The 20,863-nt window shown below is 42.2% G+C and overlaps 1 protein-coding gene and 1 long non-coding RNA gene across 11 annotated transcripts in view; one reads left to right on the top strand and one right to left on the bottom strand.

The window, feature by feature from the left end:
- The window catches only part of LOC124255243 (delta-like protein D), a 165,806-nt gene that overhangs the window by 33,148 nt on the left and 111,795 nt on the right, over positions 1-20,863 (bottom strand). The gene's annotated exons all lie outside the window — the stretch shown is intronic.
- LOC124255246 lies at positions 325-15,937 on the top strand. Of its 2 annotated transcripts, none has more exons than XR_006892652.1 (3): positions 325-667; positions 13,733-13,909; positions 15,337-15,937. It is a non-coding gene; the product is annotated as an uncharacterized LOC124255246 (long non-coding RNA). The 2 variants fall into 2 exon arrangements; XR_006892651.1 differs by having other exon boundaries at positions 13,733-14,916.

The following is a 20,863-nucleotide window of genomic DNA, read 5'->3' as shown; positions in this document are numbered from 1 at the left end:
CGGTTGCAAGGCCCACCAGAAATGCAAAGACAAATTTTTTCCCTGTTCCCGCGACGGAATGATTCAGCGAGGTAGGCGTGGGTACATGCCACATTGGTTTAGGTCGACACATACTCCAGGTAGAGAAGTCGACTACCGGCCTGCCGACCTCAACCATGCACCAGGAGCAAATACCCTTTGTCCTGCCCTTTTCATTTTATTGTACAGGATAATTGCAATATATCATCGATCATAGCAAAACTCATGACGTCACGTTCAATAGTGCCTATTGTTAAGCATCGATTTTCATTTCATACGTTTAATACAATTCGCGTCGGCAGGTGTTTCCATCAGTGGACAATGCCGTCATGTCGTTTGGTTCCGACACAAGTAGCACAGCCATGTCGAGTATCAATGTTTCTAGACATCATATAACTTTCATTCCCTTCAAGGTTTGTTTAACACCGTGTCACGCTTTGGGAGACCGGTTTCTCTTCTATATAAACACGAATGTCTACTTTAGCTGGCTGAACGCCAAACACAAACCAAACCTACAGAACCTTTGAGAAATTGGCCACTTGTTTCAGACCGACGACTGACCAATGCAATCAGTCAACTGACCAGAGTAAGCACTGGCCACGTGCCGTGAGCAGACGACAGTCGCCCCTCCGCAGAAGTCAACTGCCAGGTTAGTGTGTGGACATTGCCTTTTGCCCTGAGGGCCAGGCAGCACAATCGCCGTGCTCAAACATACTTCTGTTTGCGTGATAAATTTAACAGACATTTGCATGCGTCTCGGAGGCTGTGGACATGGCGATTGTTTCAAGTCTGGATGCAAACAAGCTAATTTTTATGGTACACTCATCTGATTCCCCAAATTGAAAACGTATACAGTCACAGCACCTTGGGCCAAATCCCGGGCGATCTTCGCCTATGAGTCGAGTGCGCGTTAAGGCCACACCGTGCATGCCAGAAAACAACTGCCAAATTACTCCGTATAGTCGGGCACGAAAAAATTGTCAACCTTGATAACCTCCACATTTCCAAATGATTGATATAGTCTTGGATTATTCTATGCCCGTAGGAGAAAAGTGTTAGTCTTCAAAACTATTGTCAGTCTTCAAAACTACATTGTATCTTAATCTTTAATCAAATCATTCAACATTGGACACGTTTTGGTCGTATGTACACCTTTAATCTTGAAGGTTGTACCAGTTTAACGATTTTCCCGATTTCAAATTTTGATGTTTGATGTTAACATCATGGTGGGATATTGGTCCTTAAGCTAACATTATCGCTTTATAAGACTTTGTATTATCCGTGTATACCTGTATATACATTTCAGGTTATATTTAGTTTATATCACGGGGTCGAATAATCCTTTGCGTTGGTGCATGTGACAATGTAGAATGGCGTAACTATTTCCTAACAAACCATACGATCGAAAGCAGCAGACAGAACATCTAATAGATCACGGATGTTTGAGTGCTAAAGCTCCATGCAACAATATTGGTTTATCTCACCTCACAGGTGCTTGCTAATTAAAAATAGAGGTGTGTGTAGGAGCTGCGTTCCAGGGGAGAGGGCGAGCATTTGGTAATGTATGAGAACCTCACCATATTGTTGGGTGAGCAGGTGTTGGTCAGTTCTAGACCCAGTTGAGATTCATACGTACAGTTGTTTACTGTAGGCATCGTGTGCTACTGTTTTGTACACACAGTCATGCAAACAATGCTTCATGGGTGCCAATTATCACTGAAGCATCCTTTGATCTACGTCAGTAGCCCCATGCTGTTCTGTCTCTCAACCATCACAATGTTTTATACACCTATGGGCAGATGTCCGAACGTTTCTTCAGAATATATCATCGCTATTGACATACAATTATCACGTATAGTTAGCATCATACTAGCCTTGCTCCAAGGCTGTACTGAGGGCTAAGCCCACTGATGTATAGTAATTCTATCCTTTAAAGAGGCAAGTCTAGAGAAGCGGACAGGACTCTAGGACTGGTATGTTTGTGGGACAATGTGTTAATTTTATCTATATTTTTCGAAATTATATTTTTAACTATTAATTATTACCTTAGAAACTTGTGCATGTCTAGGATCATAAGAATGAGTTTCTATATGCTGTAACAGAGAATAAGTTGTGGTTTAATTCCGCTTTAAATTAAAGTCATCAAGGAGTGTCAGAAACATGTGAGAGAGAAAAACAGAAATGGTGCAGTTATCGGACGTTTACCACTTCAGTGAAGCCTTAGAACACGGGTATCGTGCTGAGAAAAATAAAAAAACTTGATCAAAGCGAATATCTACCGTGGAAATGCATTTCCGGTATGGCAACTGGGCCAGAATATATAAAATATGATGACGCGCCCATTAGTACCCCATTACTGGGGAAGGGGAGAGAATTCGGATTAGATTGAAAGGTAACACAAATGCCCTTTAAACTTTGACCTGGGTATAAGACGTTTGAAGTGGTTCATGGTTCGACATTTATTAATATATTTTGGAAGGTACTGGTAGGTCGGGCCGGTGTCCCTGATGACAGACAGCGGTGATGAAACGTGTCTCGGGTTTAATCAAGGGACGACATATATTTCATGAAAACAACGACGTGAATGTGAACTAGCCGGCCAGATATTCCAGCAATGACGTCACCGCCAGGTAGAATCAACATGGAGGTTGTTCGGCAACTCCCGTGGCGCGATCAGACCCTGCTCCGTCCATAGCTGCAGCAGGCAACGCCCTCGCTCAGATAGCAATGCGTCTTCATCAATGTTTCAACCGACCGCCAGTGGCGAGATTTGCAATAGTGCGCTCCGTGTTTTATCTACACCTACAGATAAAGGGGGTTCCTACTCTACCTGATCTTAATTACAGATATATATTATGCATTGTCTGAAATGTAAAGGAGAGTAAAGTGTTAATGGGATTCCGTGACGATTACAATCGGCTATAGCATCTCATCATATCTTCACTGGACATTAGCCCTGACGGGAATGCCTGTGCATGCGTATCTTAATTCAGAACGGCCTAACAATGGTGTCGACAAGTGTTCAACATTTTACAGATTGTTTCGAAACATTTCTTTCCATAGACATGTTTAAAACAATGGCCAGAGCTATACTGCATTTATACAATGGCAATTTCGATCCGTCATGAGGAAGGAGGGGGTAATGTGTGTTCTAGCCTGCCGCCAATACGTCATTAATTATGATATCCCACCTGAGATAACCGTTTAATTTGATTTAATCGTTCGCTAAACATGAGAAGGAATATGTGATACAGTAGCATTAAGACGCTATTTGCAACCGACAAACTGCACCCTCTGCCCTTGCAAGTCTAGCCTTGTACCTAAAAGTCTTCGCGTCTCTTTGATGCTAGACAGACAACACGTGCGAACATCAAGGGGGGCACGAACTAAAAGAACGCGCGTGCGTGCTGCCTGGGGGTCCCTCGTAGTGGACAATGATCCCCTTTTCTCACGTCTCCCCCACCTCCTTTCAATATTTACCAGGTGGTCATCCGTCGTTATCGCCAAATAACAAAACCACTGCAGCTTAGCAATCGCCTCGGTCAATCGGAACATAGCCTGCTTTGTTGGACAGGCTGCAGAGTCAAGAGCTCCATCCCTCCCGCCAGAACACGACAGGACAAACACAGACACGCTATCTGCCCGGACCCTTCTATAAAACCAGTTTATACACTTACATAACACCCTGATACGACACGAGCTGAACTGATGACAGAACTGGGGGCTCTCAAGATGGTCGTGGCCAAGGACCATATGGTGATCTGTTCGTGTCATAATCTGTTTGCATCGACCCGCTTCACTAATCAAAGCCCGTAGTAATGACAGCAGCAGATGATAACGGCTCTACCGTAAATTGACTGTAGGGGTTACATTGAAGTAAATTATACCCCGGCTGCAGTGGATGATACTGCAATTAAAGGGTAATAAGGGTTATCTGGATAGAAACAATGTTTGTCCTACTGCTGGTATTTATTGTCAGAATGTGTGCATGAGGTCATAAACATTACCATTATGGCCTGGACCATCAACAAACAGGAACAGTGAGATTGTATCAGAAGTCCACTTCAACGTTTACTGCCCCGGGCCTGACATTTAGCCAGAAATAGAGTTATTACCTCTAAAAATATACCAGCAAAATAAAAAATACATATTCCAGAATAATGCATCATTTCAGTACGATCCAAGAGCTGTGACTCTATTTTCAATTTATTTTCAAGGGTCTGGAGACCGTCTGAACTTACTTGTTTAAAATCCAGTGCAATAATTACAAGATCGGTTACAAACGTAATGAAAACATACTAAGACTTGGTTTAGAGTTTTAATTTTGAGGACACATTTTTCAAGGTATTATTTCAGTGGTAGTCGTATTATCAATATATATCTTTGTCTCAAGGATTGTTTAACAGCGTGCTTCTTTGTGTCGAGATTTGCTTTTTAGTTCATGAACCGTTCGATATTTAGATGGAAGGCGGTAGTCACGTAAATACATGACTCAAAAGAAGTTCAAGAATATGCGCAATTAGAAGACTGTGTAGTGTAGAAAGATCTTCCAGTCGAGACAGATTAACTGAAGTCAAATGAAAAAAACTGGGTGTTCTTTATATTCTTTTAGTAGCATACGAAGACATAACTGAACTGAATATTCCACTAATGAGTCTGAAATCACGATGACGCCATGGAATTCGACAACAATCTCATTCAAACAGGAACCTAGTTATACCGGAATGTAGAGGTTCCACACAGTTTCCCGTCGAGCGAAATGTGGAGGCATTAAGTTAAAGTGACAGGTTGACTGAGCTTACTACGTTATAGGTTCACATTCTGCTCTTGTCAAGTCGCTGTTCTCCAGGAAATGGAGCAACACAACACGATTCGGGCCATATAGTTCCTTGCCCACGCGCATCGCCTTTTACAGGGACTCTTCTGTGCTTTAGCTGGTGAAACAGCGCGTCTTACATCATACAACTTTTTCACGTCCTTTCCAACAGGAAATATATGGTGTTCTCTGCGCAAGAACTCGTGGGAACCGGAAGTAATGGTAAAATATGCCAGAAATCTGAGTGACTGAACATGTGGGAAACAGCAGCAGAATACGTGTGTCTACCCCAGAATGGGATGTTATGGATGTGCACTTCAAATGTTTGTTTCAACGACCTTTGCCGTTTCAAAATAATCATTTTGCTGTGGGAAACACGTCGAACAATGCGTGGTAAGCATGCAAGACCAATGTGTACAGAGACCTAACACGTACTCTCTACGTCCTATACGTTCAGTGGACATATGTCAATGGTCCACCAGCTTTTAATCTTCTTTATTTTTCGCAACCAAAATTAGTATGAAGATGTATTCACAGCATAGCTACTAAACACTCCTGCGTATATCAAACGGCGGAGGACCAGCCACAAGGATGCTTCAGAAAGAATTTGACCTGTCGCAGTACAACTGACGATGTTAAACGTATCGATTCTCCTAGTCCTGTAGACTAAATATTGAGAGAGTAAATGGCATCAACTACGCAGCAAGTCAAACAGACCATTCTCGCAAGGATCCTCCGCCACACAACAGTTCCCGCGTGGCCAATCTCACCGGCAGCAGCATACGACATCTGTCCGCAGACGATACCGTTCCAGAGCAGACGAGTTTCTGTGGCTCAACCCTACAAGCAGGCTGTCGATCAGGTGATCACCTAAAGGCGATTGACTATCAACCTGTATTAGTGCCATCTTCACCACAGGTCGACATTACTGACACGGGGCAAGCAAGTAGGAGATGGGGCAATTAATAAGACTTACTAGCCTGTCAGTACAACAGGCTTACCACAGGCATTGATCCGGTTTCGGCCCACTTGTGGTAGCAGAGGCCAAACATGATCTCGCCGCAGCCGTAGCGCCAAGGCTGCAGTATGCCGATATTGGTAGTCAAGGATGCTAAAGACGATTGGTGAATGGCACTAAACGCTCTTGGTATTTTTAGAACCAGATCGTTTGTAAGAGACGAGTAAAGTATATTATTTCTCCTCAAGGAATTGTATAGATGTGTGATTGAGAAACCTCAGACTAAATGGGAGGTTAAACGACTGGAAATGTTATCTTTACATTACGATGAAACATGAAGCCTTCCGTGCCATCAAGCTACTTGAACAGGATAGGGATTCTCTATGCTTCATCGACTGATTTAATTTGAGAGTACGCTCTTATCTTAATTCGATTAATCATTGCTTAATGGTCTTCGAACTTAAGCCGGGACACTCTTAAAGATTCCTCGTTTGATGTGACAATTATGGCTGGTAATTTGACAGATTTGATGTCCAAGAATATACAGTTACGGATACTTAACACAAGGCACGAGACCCCTCTCTCAGTTCATTAAGTGGCAAGATCGTCCACTCCGGTTAAATACCGGCATCTCAGCATCTGCTTCTAATAGTCCCTAGTGTCCTGTGTTGAAGCCTGCTCCCTCTACAATTACACCAGTCATAAGCGAGAATGATTAAATACCATGGGGATACCAATCTAATTTGGTGGCGGTAGGGGGCAACACTTAGATGTCAGCTCGCGTGACTTCCCCTCGTAGGTGCCACGTGACTCTCAAGTGAGACTCTGCGGGATTCCACGAGATAATTGGAAGAAACGCACCTTAAAGAGATAGGTATGAAATACGAGTCTAGGTCCTTATTTGGTGAATGCGTTAAATTCTCTCTAAGGTATCAGTTCATAGATATAACAGATTATAATGAAATTAATGGGAATGGTTTACTTTCAATACAATGTATGCAATAATAATGAGTCAGCAAACACGTTTGTTAATTCTGAGTCATATGAACACACTACAAAAATAACATATCAACATGTTTAACTCAGACCCATCCATAGTTACCATCTATTCTGCAAATACAGCTACTTGTGCGCCAGTCTAACTGCTCACAACACTGTGGAAGGCGACAATGATCGCCAACTGTGTATGTGCAATATAGTATTTATTAAGTGCTCCCTACAATCAATGCATCTGTTTAATCAAGTAAAGCAATTATGTCCAAGGGAGTTTCAAATATTTGAAATCTGCCCCTTCAATATTTAAAGATGTCGCCAATGAAAATATAATTAAGCAGTTTGAAACTTTGATCAAGCTGACCGATGCCACTGCACAATGTTGGGTTATCAGTCTATGTTTGCCTCATAAATCTTGCATAGTTAGCAGTTTCTCATTCAAGGATTGGTTCGGTTGATTAACCCTGCTGCGTGGACAGGAAATCCTCACGAAGCAGGACGACACGACCGTGTTAACATTGTGCTGAATATCAATAAAACCCGGACAATTGTTAATGAAATATTCAACGTGTTTTGTCACCAATTACGCCAGCAATATTCATCAATGTATCCAGAGATTAGTATCAGGTCTCCTGTGGATCAGTGTTAAGGACACGACGACCTGAAGTGTCAACACCTTGTAGCTTCGCGGATTGTAAAATGGACAAAACCCGAAGGAGAGATGAATTACTGCAGTGTGCAGGGTGTTTGTCATCAATTAGGAGTGAATGAGTGAGTTTAGTTTAACGCCGCACTCAGCAATATTCCAGCTATATGGCGGCGGTCTGTAAATAATCGAGTCTGGACCAGCCAACCCAGTGGTCAACAGCATGAACATCGATCTGCGCAATTGGGAACCGATGACATGTGACAACCAAATCAGTGAGCCTGACCACCCGATCCCGTTAGTCGCCTTTTATGACAAGCATGGATTACTGAAGATCGATATTCTAACCCGGACCTTCACAGGTATATCAATTAGGACATGTATGATCATATTTATGCTCAGATGATTAATGTTCCATACATATGGGGGCATAGATAATCGAATTAGAAATATAAATTGGGACTTAATATTGTCCTTTTCTAGGTTCTTCTTCAGATTGAAATACGAGTAAGAAGCATACCTATATGGTGAATTGGCAAATTGTTACAGTGAATTTGTAATGAACCATGTTTTATGGCACGGTCAGCAATATTTCAGCCTGAGTATGATCAAACCTGAGTATGATCAAACCTGAGCTTGATAAACCAGAGGGTGAATGAACGAGAAACGATTAACGTCATCGAGGAAAGCAATCCGCCACACCAGAGCATGACCACCAGGGCCTAGATTTTCGAAGCTCTCTTAGCGCTAAGACAGTCGTAAGTGCCATACATTAACATTAACTTACGACTATCTTAGCGCAAAGAGAGCTTCGAAAAATCTAGGCCCTGATACCCACTCTAGAGAGTAGCTGTTACGACAAGCCTGGGGTACTCGGGAACTATTACGACCCGAGTGATTGAGTTCAGCAATATTCCAGCAATATCGCAGCGGGGGACACCAGAAATGGGCTTCACACAATGTGCCCATGTGGGGAATCGAACCCGGGTCTTCAGCGTTACGAGCGAACGCATTAACCACTAGGCTATCCCACCGCCCCCATTACGACCCAGTACATATTTATCAGCCCATACTCTTCCCGGTGCGGCGGTGTGCTGATTACCATTAGCTACTTCCAGCCACACTGAAGACTTTCTAATGGACTGTAAACAGTAAATCACCAAGTGTTGAAGATCATATTTGGAGATAGTTACTTCGGTGTAGAATTAATGTAGATACTGTTTGACACGGTTGGGCAGCAGACTTGAAATACTGCATACTAATCGATAAACCAGGCTTTTCAGCCAAAGTTTTACACCTATCTTATAAAAGAAAATGCTTCACTGTACAACTCACAAATTAACAAGTCGATCAGAAAAGGGGTTATTAAAGCGTTATGGTTCGTCTTTGTGGCGGTAGCAGTAACATTCCGAGAATGAGGACTGTAACGTTTAGTCGATAAACACAGCCTTCAAGTAAATACACTACTCAAAATATAATAAAGAACACCGGACTTTATATGACCATAGTGAATCTATCATGGTCATTATATATCAGCTCCCTTCAAATGAAAACTTGGGTCTTCTTTAACTTTTTGTGAGCAGTATATTAGGTTTGAGAATGTAATGTCCTAGCATCCGAAATTCATCAATGGCCGATGGTGAATGCAAGTCCGTAATGGCTACATGGAGAATATTCCCCAATGCTACTAAATCAGCGGACTAAGGCTTCGTCTCTGAATACATAATTTTGATTGTAACAAATAAACAAATTTAAATTGAAAAGGAGCCCCAGGGAGACCAGAGGTTCAGGGGCAATCTGGACTTGCTTCATTTAGGGATTTAGCATTGCAGGAAGGGCTAGGTTGTAGGGGAAATAATATGGAGCAGGGACTGTGAGACAGGCTACTAAATAAGAGACGTCTCGAAGGGACAAGATCGAAATTCGTGTGAGCTGGTTTCAGCTTGCGAGTGGATGAAATCCCGAAGTAATGCAGATCTACGATGTTTACCACTCTGTAGAAACCAAAGAAAGACCACAGATATGATGGCGACAAACCAGACAACATGATGAACAATCAAATATCTCTAAGGTCTCGGGCATGCCAAAGGGACGCAACTCTGCACACCGAATCTCCGTGTCTCCTGTGACTATGCCACTCCTTCCCCCTCGAAATATGAAATCGAAAATTCCAAACACGTCTGTCCATCCTAAAAGACGCTATATATTTCTCACAAGTTCTCACAGTAACCAAACAATCCCATTACTCAGCGATACCAAAAACCCAATCACTTGGGTATATGTACATTTACAATATAAAAATGTACAAACATTCCACTTAAACCACGCTATAGACGCGATCAGAGGACCGCGTCAATAGATCCACCTTGTCCAGTTGTTCCGTGGGCGTTATTTCCGCCACTTGACGGCCGGGATCTAAGTGGCCCCTGTTGGGAGCGTCCCCTTCTGCCTGGGACAGCGCCGCAGTGATCCCCAGCGGGCAAACACGGGGCTTATGGCGCAAACTGGGCCAGATTAGGTCCTGGATCGTGTCAGATACTGCTACCATGGCACAGGAAGGATTGTAGAGAATTTCAAACCTAGTTCTCTAAAGCAATCTAATAGTGAGCCAGCATCTATCATATAAAAAGGAGCTATTCACCCTGTAGCTTCTCTTCCTGTGACACCGCATGATTTCTGCTATGGTAGAGGAAGTATTTTAGAGAACCTCATTCATTAGTTCAAAGAAACAGTGTCCACGAGGTAGCAGCTATCATTTAAAGGGGTTATTCTCCCAGTTGCTTCCCTTCCTGTCTTAAATGTGAGACTGTATGGTTTCTACAATGGAAGAGGGAGTGTTTCAGAAAACGTCAAATCATTAGTTCTAAGAAACAGTGTTCTCGAAGTAGCAGCTACCATTTAAAGGTTCTGTTTTGAAAGATGTTGTTCATTCTGTATCGTCCCTTCTTTTTGCGTGAGCAGTTAGGTTCAGTGACCCACGTTTCAGGTTGGATATTCACAGTTTATCAGTTCTCCAATAAATGTCTGTGTAGTTACGGCAACTTTGTTTGAAAATCAACCTTACCCTATAACAGAGTAAGCAGAGGAGTTACCCCAATGACCTGTTTAAGTCAATACCTTTGTCAAAGGCTAGTCTCGTTAGAGATTCAGTATTAACTTCCTGTAATATCTGTAGTTGCGGGGGACGATTTATTGGTGAATTTAGTCCAACCCATAAGCATGAGTAAACTATGACCTATCATTGTGAGTGAGTTGTGTTTTTACGCCACTTTTAGCAACAAGCAATATGACGTCGTGGGTACCGGAAATGGGCTTCAAGCGTTGCATCAAAGTGAGGAATCGAACCCATGACTTCGGCGTGATGAACCAACGCTTCAACCACCAGCCTACCCCATGCGCCAGTTTCATACTTAGGACAACAGACATTTGTAGGGATCGTATTTGCGAGTTATCTTTCTCTAACAGTCCAGTGAATAACTTCTCGTAAAACCTGAGACAAACCGAAAAAGACCTCGTCGGTCCTTAGGATTAGAGACTACCACATAAGATGCATAGGCCGTATTCCACAAAGCGATCTTAATGTTAAGACTCCCATAGTTTAACTCAGACTTACGGCATCCATAGCGCTAAGATCGTTTTGAGTGAGGGCCCTTGATTGAGTAGAACGTCTCCTCGTCATTACAAGGTATCTGAGGGTAATGCGCGGCCGCTGCGAGGATGCCCTGCACACGGAGGTAAGTCAAGGCTAATGAAGCAATTACTGTCACCTAACTATTTTGCTGTACGACGGATAGGAATGGGGAATGATGATATAATGTTCTACCAGAAGGATATGTCATGTTGGCTTGGCCTGCGTATTGTCAGAAGTACTAATGCAAAAACGGTTTGAGATCAACACATATATCTCCCACTTTGCCGAAATATCCCAGGGATGCTTGTCCGCAGCTGAAAGGATGTAGTGGCAACAATGTTTCTATACAGGTGGAAATATTTAGATTTGGTTGCCTACACTCATGCAAATCCATTCCGCTAATGCACTTATTACCTTTTTGATGTAAAGAAACAAACATCGCCTAATAGCTGTAGAAATTAGAAGTCCAATGTCAATGGGTCAGCTGTGGCGGGTTCTCTTGCCCTGAATTAAGCTCAAACATTAAGTTCATTTTGCTAACACAGTCATGTTGCCATGTGTACAAATAACAAAGACGACATAACACCCCCTTGTCACACCCCGACATGCCCTTACGATCTCCACGACGGTCTTTCCCCATACTCCCAGACGTCGTGTTGGCTCTACATGTTAGCGCGTTTACCTTCACACATGTAATAGAAAGTTGTCACCCAAGTATGATCTAATTGGGTAAATGCACAACTTGTAATGGAAAGCGAAGCGGAATAGGAGTTCAGGTTCAAAAAGCGCGTTTCTTATACAGGTGATTCACAATTGAAAACTTCCAAACACGCTTGTCAATTTTAAAATACACATTTTTTTTCCCCGTTTTGACCAACCATGTTTTGTGAACAAAGTCAATGTTAGAAGAATGCAGAAGTACACACAAGTTGGGAGGAAAGCTCCTGCCTTCGTGAAATCTTAGTTATTTTCTCTTTGGTAGATTGAGTTTACATACAAATCGTAACACTTTATGGTGGAGGTAAGTGTTGCCATCTTCACTTGATAATTATGTGTCGTCACACTATCAGTATGAGTAACATCATAGCTATGCACCTTATACAAATACGGCCTTAGCTCGTGATACATGCAACAACTCTTCAGTATGAGACGGGTCTAGAAAACTCAAATTACAATAATTATTTATCATCCCTTACAATTTACATTATATTCACGGGAGAGTTTATGGACTTTTAAATCGTACGATTACGAGTTATTGCCTAGCAAAACAAGTTTCGAACATGTAGATGAAAGCGAGAATATGAAAGCCGGGTACGAACAAACTCCGACATATTTGGGAGACGTTGCGGATCACGTGACCTGTCTACGCGCATTGTTTCGGCTAACTCAGAAATGCAGCCTTGAGTCGCGCCCAAATCGGCACACTTTGCAAATCTCCACCTCAAATTGAAGTTAATGCCGGCGTTATCCTAACTAATCTTTATGAATACTCTCGCCAACAATGGTAGCAGCCATACCACTGTGCATACGCATCTTCTGCCCGTGGAACAAGATGGCGGCCTCCTGCCAAGGAGTGAGCAAAGAGACAGCGCGTAAACGCAACGTGCATTCGCTTCGTAATTTTTGTAAGTTAACACAACGTATAGGATATGAAGAGGAGCAGGTGAAATAAACCATAATGATCCACTAGTGCAAACAAACAGTTATGCTTCATTTGGATCACGGCCATCCAAAGCTCATTCATAAGAATGATGCAAACAGTACGTTTATAGAATATGTACAACCCAATAAAGATAAGGAGTGAGTGAGTTAAGTTTTACGCCGCACTCAGCAATATTCCAGCTATATGGCGGCAGTCTGTAAATAATCGAGTCTGGACCAGACAATCCAGTGATCAACAGCATGAGCATCGATCTGTGCAATTGGGAACCGATGACATGTGTCAACCAAGCCAGCGAGCCTGACCACCCGATCCCGTTAGTCGCCTCTTACAACAAGCATGGGTTACTGAAGGTTCATTCTAACCCGGATCTTCACGGGTGAATAAAGATAAGGAACATCCGACCCTTCCATATCAATATAGTTAATGACTTAATATGTTATGGCATAGTAACTGTAATGTGAAAGAATGATACTCCTAATGAGTAGCTGACACCCAAGCAAACAGAAAAAAATTTAATATGACTCCAACTTCATGTTAAGAAATGACTAGAATAATTTTACTTCATGTGGCTTTACGAAACTGACTGATTATCTAAAGCAATGTTCAATGTCATCGGTTCCCAATTGCGCAGATCGATGCTCATGCTGTTGATCACTGGAATGTCTGGTCCAGACTCCATTATTTACAGACCGCCGCCATAGAGCTGGAATATTGCTGAGTGCGGCGTAAAACTAAACTCACTCACTCATTGTTCATGTGGGGATACGTGTTAGGATATCTTAAATTACATATATCTTCTTAATGTCTACGGTAAGGCTGACATCTACTTAAACAGAGACTGTGTTGAGTGTTGTTATCACGTACATGCCCGACATTTCCTATTTTCTCTGTCTGCGTGTGTCACGGGACCGTTACGCAATGGTTTAAACAGTGCTACCCTTGTGGGCAAACTACGCTGGACAAACCAGCCAACAATGTTCAGTACCTGTTGTCAATTGTTTCCCCAGGTGAGATGTCTACACGAAGTAGTTCCCCTAATGACGACCTTCACCAATATACCCAGGAAAGCACCTCCGTCGGAGCTGTTGGTGCGATAGCTGCTGTATGAGGGGATGTTCCTGTCGTAGCTGCACACTATACACAAGAACCCCTAGACTATACTTTGTAAAGGTGGGACAAGATTGGTGCGTGCTAACCTCGATATCATGGATTAGATCATGTTTGTACTTTTTGTCTAGTTTCAATCATAAATATTGTCCACTGCATAAATGACTTCACATAACAATATTCCAGTATATATTTTCTTGTTTTTCTTTTTGTTTTGTTTTTTGTGTGTTTGCTTTGAGAATAATGTTCATTTTCATAATGTGGTTTTCTTATTCAAAGTTCACTCTTTAGCTTCGATTACCTTATGATGGCGTGACGTCATAATTGGAATGGCGGACACATATACAGTTATACTTACTCGTGCTTGTGCAAATCAATGCCTATTTCTAATACACATGGCACATTTATCGCCATTCTACCTACGTTAGTAGTAATTCCAGAACTTAAACAGTCAATGGTCCTATTTGCCATGTTTGTTTAAACCCATACAGACACGACGGAGGCCTAATAATAACCAGGTAAATATTCCCTCAAGGTAATTAGTCTAGTGTTATGATGAGCCAATTCCTAGGCCTTCCGTTGTTACTGTCCTCACATATATTTGCACATGCGCAGTACATGCACCAGATTCTCAGTGCCGCTTGTCTGGGATGGTCATCGTTAAAAATATTCCCTCGTTTTTTTGGCCATTTTTTCTTATGCCGTTTTTGATCTTGTATTGCAAGAGATTTCCCAGCGTCAAAGGTTGGACAAGTTTAAACAACGTGGCAGCAGATCATCTCCCTATGTGTGGGCTGCTTGCAAACTGTTGTCACATTAAACTTTATTGTACTTTTTCCCTCCGTCCCATGAAAAGTGTTATTGTAGCGAAGCCCGTAGTCGGTAAACACGCAACTCGGGATGAAACAAAGTGGAATTCCAAACATCGGCGCGCTCTAAAGCAGCAGTTGTCAAACACAGCATGTATAGCAAACACGAGCGTGTATCATTTCGCCTATTGTTTCACCTTAAACAAATAGCTCTCCACAGAAAGGGATGTGATCTCGTAGCGCCGTTTGCTCGGGTCCTCGGCTCAGCACTAACGGTATGTCAGCCATCTCTATCGCTAATAGGGACTTTCTGTGACAATGTCGACTTTTTATACCCCGGTTTTTAACGCGTGTGAAATTCAAATTTGAGATTTAACAAAATTTTAAAAATATGGAACTAGTGGAATTAGATCGGTTCAACGGTACTTCAATATTCAGCTGGTACCAGAAATGTTTGCCTTCATTGAACTCATTGTCAGTGCAAATATTTTCACTTTTAAGATGCCAATTATATATCATCTATTGAAACTTTAATCCGTTGTTACCTCTGACAATGAGCAATCTGAAAAGTCCACTATGGAAAAATGGAACTCTCTGCAAGCTGTTAGTTTGGCCACATCAGTAAACTTCTAACAAGTGAATTTCACAAGTTTTATTTCCCAGAGAAATTATATCAGAATTTTATTTTGTTCCAGAGACGGAGTGACAAAGACCATAAACCGAAAATCACAATGGCCTCCACAACGAGGACAAGCAATTCAAGGTATTTCGGGCAGTAAATCATACATCTCTCGTCATCTTTCAGTTGTCAAAACGCCGCCAGGATGAAAGAATAATCATCAAGATTGAATGGCATCCCTTGCATGATTAACAATGGCAATGCATTTTTAAAGCTGGAAGCTGTACGTGTGTATACAGCGGGAAGAATATGGTCTGTTCCCTGAGAATGTCACGACTACAGCCGTTGCCAAGGGTAGGCTTGGCTGGTACCGCTACCATATGCCAGTGAGTGGAGACTGGTTCCACTTGCCTATGGTACTGTCAACCGAGGAACCATTGATTACCATGGTGTCTCCTGGGATATTTCTAATTGATCTCCAATAGCAGTTTGGTGCGATCTACCACAACTTACTGCAGATCAATGGAATAAGAAAGTCCATTCATTTAGTCGTGGTTTCTCATATTGATGCATAAATGACCAAAGGATTTACAGATATCTGCCTTATTTCCATTTACACCGTTGCCTAGTAACTGATGAAATACATGTAGTTCTGAATAAAATATTTTGAAAATAGAGACATTTCGATGTTTTAAGTATGTATGTTTACACGTCCATTTGACAAATTAGACGTGAAACCCTATTTAGGAACCCGTCATATTATAGGAGAGGGTATGAGAGACTGTAAGAGTGTATTAGATAAAGCACAGGGGTGGTGTAAATCCAATGGAGTTATCTCCCTTAGTAACAAATGGCGTAAAGTAAAACCCGGTTACTGGTTGAAAAACAGCCACAAAAGCCAAAGTTCTAAGCACATAACGTTCCTGTAATAATCATTAACCACAACTCTTCTGTTTACACGCCCCGGTACTCTAAGGTAATACGCACGTACCCTGCATTAATCAGCAGAAATTGTTCATCCGACTTTGACATAAAACAGTAATTAAATTACGCCCTTTTGTTAGTACTTTCCCACGCAGGAGGTAGGTTTTGTTTAGAAGAATAGCTGCCGTTGCCATGCGCATGCAATCAACTTATCGATATACGTCAAGGTCCTTCCATGCCAGTTTAAATATTGAAAGAATTATTACTCCATCTTAGTGTATAAGTTACCTTTGAACATGGTCTACAGATTCTAATATTTATGGAAAACGGTTCTCGGGGATTTAGAAGACGTAGCTGAGACCTAAGCAGCGTAACTGACGTATTGTATTGTTTTTGGTTGAATTGAGCCGTTGACGGAACTTGGTTATAGAAACTAATGGACGTGGGGGTATTCATGGATTCTGTGAAGGACTGGTGAAAACAAAGAAACGCGCGTTAATAGCTGTTAGTTATTCAGAGGGTTGCAGTGTAAGTATAGTAGGTGTGGGAGAAGTGATCTCAACCATGTTATTCAAACATAGGGATCATTTTTCTGTGAAACTGATGTATCCAACGATGCTAAGATACTGACTAAACATTTACCCCTGTAACGCGGGGCGTTCTGTTCTGTTCCCAATTTGGATACTGTTTAACAGATTATTCACTCACAAAATGTGTAAGGTTAAATAAGATTGAATCGATATCAGAAACACACTAGTATCAAGGAAACCTCAATTTCAGGGAGGTAAAACGTCCACGTGATGTTACAGTTGACAGGGGGTGCAGTGGAATTGACATGCTTGTTCTGTAATATACTACTCGCAAGAAGTTAAGAAGGTCGGGATTTTCATATTATCTTAGTTGTTCTAATGACATAATAACTAGTATGTTCAACTTCTTTTAATTAGTGGGCGGTGGGGTAGCCTAATGGTTAAAGCGTTGGCTCGTCACGCCGAAGACCCGGGTTCGAATCCCCACATGGGCACAATGTGAGAGGCCCATTTCTGGTGTCCCCCGCCGTGATGTTGCTGGAATATTGCTAAAAGCGGCGTAAAACCAAACTCAGTCAGTCAGTCGTTTAATTAGTATAGGAATATACCATTAAGGCCTGTACGCTCGACTACATATAGAAATATTTCACAGACGTTGGTCTATTATACCGAATGTACGCCTTTCAACCATTTTTTATACGATGTTTATCACCAAGTGTGTATATGGTCATTGGGTAGCGTTATTGTGACGGCCAGTGCACGAAAGTGCTATTTTCAGTCTTCTTGGGGACATTGTCAGTCAAGAAAACAGTACCGGGTCCAAATAATTGAACAGACAACTCTTGACTGTAAAACAACAATTCGGAGCAATCAGCTTGGTCAATAATTCATCCAGATCGTCCATTAGCTTAAACAGACATGATTTGTGAAAGATAGCTTTCGTTTCATCTCAAAGGACAGGCTCATAAACAACATGGCGGCGTGGTGGATGAAAGCGTTACACGATCGGCACGTGCATATAGGACAGTGGTCGTTGAAGAACACATAATGGACGCCAATGAATGAGCGCACGTGGCAAAGTCGTAAATGTGATGGAGCAGGGGTGGTCAAAAACAAATCGGGCTCATCGTGAAGTGATGACCCCGGTATTTCAGATTCGCAGTCTTTTAACGAATTCTAATTTTGTTTTTTTCAGCTGTCTAATCTGATTTGCCATGAGTGGACGCCAATTAGGATGGACATCGTTAATTGACAAATGGTCAATTAAGATGGACATCCATCGTGTTCGAATCGCCTTATCTTTGACGAGGAAAGAACAAAGTACCCGATATGAGATTTATTGTATACCTTTAACCAACTTAAAACTGAATTAAGGCCACATAAAAATATTCTTGTTTCTAATTACTTTTCATTACTTTTTAAAAAAAAAATATGTCCCAAACCCTTTCATTTCTGTGCAAACTTATGCCTTTCTCCTCCGATAGAAAATCAAAACTTAGAAGTGTGAAAAATTCATGCACATTTTGAGAGTCAAAGTTGCATTTTCTCTCGTGTAAAAACTACAACTGACTGAGTTTGGTTTTACGCCGCTTTTAGCAATATTCCAGCAACATCACGGCGGGGGAAACCAGAAATGGGCTTCACACATTGTACCCATGTGGGGATTCGAACCCGGGTCTTCGGCGTGACGAGCCAACGCTTTAACCATTAGGCTACCCCACCGCCCCGTAAAAAACTACAAATATCTTCTGGTCGGGTCGAATGTTTGCGTCGGACGTGAAACAAGAATATTTTTATATAAGTCCAAGTATCGCTTGGTCAAGTGTTAAGACACGTGAAAATGAATTTACGTACAGTAATATCGATTTTAGAGACACCTAATATTGCGCTTATCAAAAGTGGCTTTACAAGTTGTACCTAGGCGGGGATCGAACCCAAGTTCAGGCGTCCACCACAATGTTGTCTATCCCACACACCCTTACCAGGCGGCGGGTGCGTCATACACGTTGTAGGGGAATCAATCACACAGAATAAGGGGACCTATTTTCCGTTAATCCTATCATTTCATGGGAAGCAAATATTTTGTTATCACATACAAGTCAAACCTCTTTTGATCGTTGTGCCCTCGTTGCCGCATTTATGACTGTTAATCCAGCGTGACTTCCCTTAATACATCACACATCATCCCTGAACACTACGCTGACTTAACCCCTCAGCCAGAAAAGCGACTTGAACAGTGAACTAGAACTACATAAAGCATCTATATATACACTATCTTCTCGGGGGATACAATGTTTCATCTAAATAGGCACCTACGTGTATGCATCAGAAAAAATGAAAGCCCTTATAGAAATTCACGTGGTCGTTGAGATCTACCTGTACCAATTATTCACTGTGGAAACGACAGGTGCTTCTGACGTACGCCTGAAGTGATGCGTTCGGAATAATACTGATAACGTTAAGTAACACTACAGAATACGTGTTCAGGTACGTTCCCACGCTGTGTTGGAAGGCTGCAGTCAGGCGTTCACTCTCTACTATGTGCTTCTCACTGTGGTTACACCCAATATAGAGTTAAACGAGGTGGAAATCGGGGACGGAACCGAAATGCATGTCTGTACACAAGTCCCGTTCTACAATCCGATAGCGGTGCTATGAGCGTCGTAAGTCGATGTTAAAGGTACAGAGTTATGACCTGCTTAACGCTCAGAATCCTGTGCGCAACGGGCGCTCTGACGTGGTAGGCTTTTACCAGGCGGATGAGTGAGCAAGTTTAGTTTTACGCCACACTCAGCAATATCTGTAAATAATGAAGTCTGGACCAGACAATCCAGTGATCAACAGCATGAGCATCGATCTACACAATTGGGATACGATGACATGTGTCAACCAAGTCAGGCAGCCTGTCCACCCGATCCCGTTAGTCGCCTCTAACGACAAGCATGGGTTACCGAAGACCGATTCTAATCCGGACCTTCACGGGTACCAGGCGTATGAACACTGGGTGGGTGTTGTTTAACACAACTGTCGAAAATGTAACAGTTCCAGCAGTCGCGGGACTGAATGTCATTGCACCAGGAGGGTGTTATGAACACACACCGAAGTGATTGTAATTCAACGTTATGTACATGGCCTTCATTGCGTGTTTAGAAGCATGAAATGCTATGCAAATACCTACCAGCCGACTACATGTAACCTGCTAGTAAGAGGAACTATACTAACAAAAAAACACCCGATTCTTTCATACTACAACCGTTAATCTGTCATGACACGACAGGCGTACTGTATAGCCTATTATGATACATTTATTTATAACAGTAAAAACATATCTAAGTAGACAGTAACAGAAACAACTAACACCACCTTGTGCGCCTAGAAGAGTGAGTGAGTTTAGTTTTACGCCGCTTTTAGCAATATTCCAGCAATATCACGACAGGGGACATGCCTCAGACCCGTGTTCGATTCCCCACATGGGTACAATGTGTGAATCCCATTTCTGGTGTCTCCTGTCGTAATATTGCTGGAACATTGCTGAAAGCGACGTAAAACTAAACTCACTCACTCATACGGTGACCACTATCTGGAGTATTGAAGTGAGTGAGTATGGTTTTATGCCATTCTTAGCAATATCACGGCGGGGGACACCAGAAATGGGATTCACACTTTGTACCCATGTGGGGAATCGAACCAGAGTCTTCGGCGTGACGAGCGAACGTTTTAACCAGTGGGCTACCCCACAGCCACGCGCCAAGAAGATACAAGCAGCGCATTTACAAGTTGCACATTGGTAGGGGTCGATCCCCACGTATAGGCGTCACAAGCAAACACTGTCATTTTATCTCACAGATCTGCACCATCGACGTTGTTGGTCGCCTCGAATCAACAACACAAGTTAAGGGTATCTATATTCCCTTTATCCCATCATTTCATGGGAAGCAAACATTTGGATATCACATACTTGACAAGTTTCTAATGTTAATTGCACCCTCGTTGCCGCATGTATGACTTTTAATCCAGCGTGACTTCCCTTAATACATCACACATCATCCCTGAACACTACGCTGACTTAACCCTCAGCCACAAAAGTGACTTTAACAGTGAACTGAAACTACATAACTACATAAAGCATCTATATATACACTATCTTCT

The sequence above is a fragment of the Haliotis rubra genome, unplaced genomic scaffold (assembly GCF_003918875.1).
Source record: "Haliotis rubra isolate DU_JTF1 unplaced genomic scaffold, ASM391887v1 Scf6, whole genome shotgun sequence".
NCBI classification, from domain to species: Eukaryota; Metazoa; Mollusca; class Gastropoda; order Lepetellida; family Haliotidae; genus Haliotis; species Haliotis rubra.
This window is presented reverse-complemented; position numbering and strand designations above follow the sequence as displayed.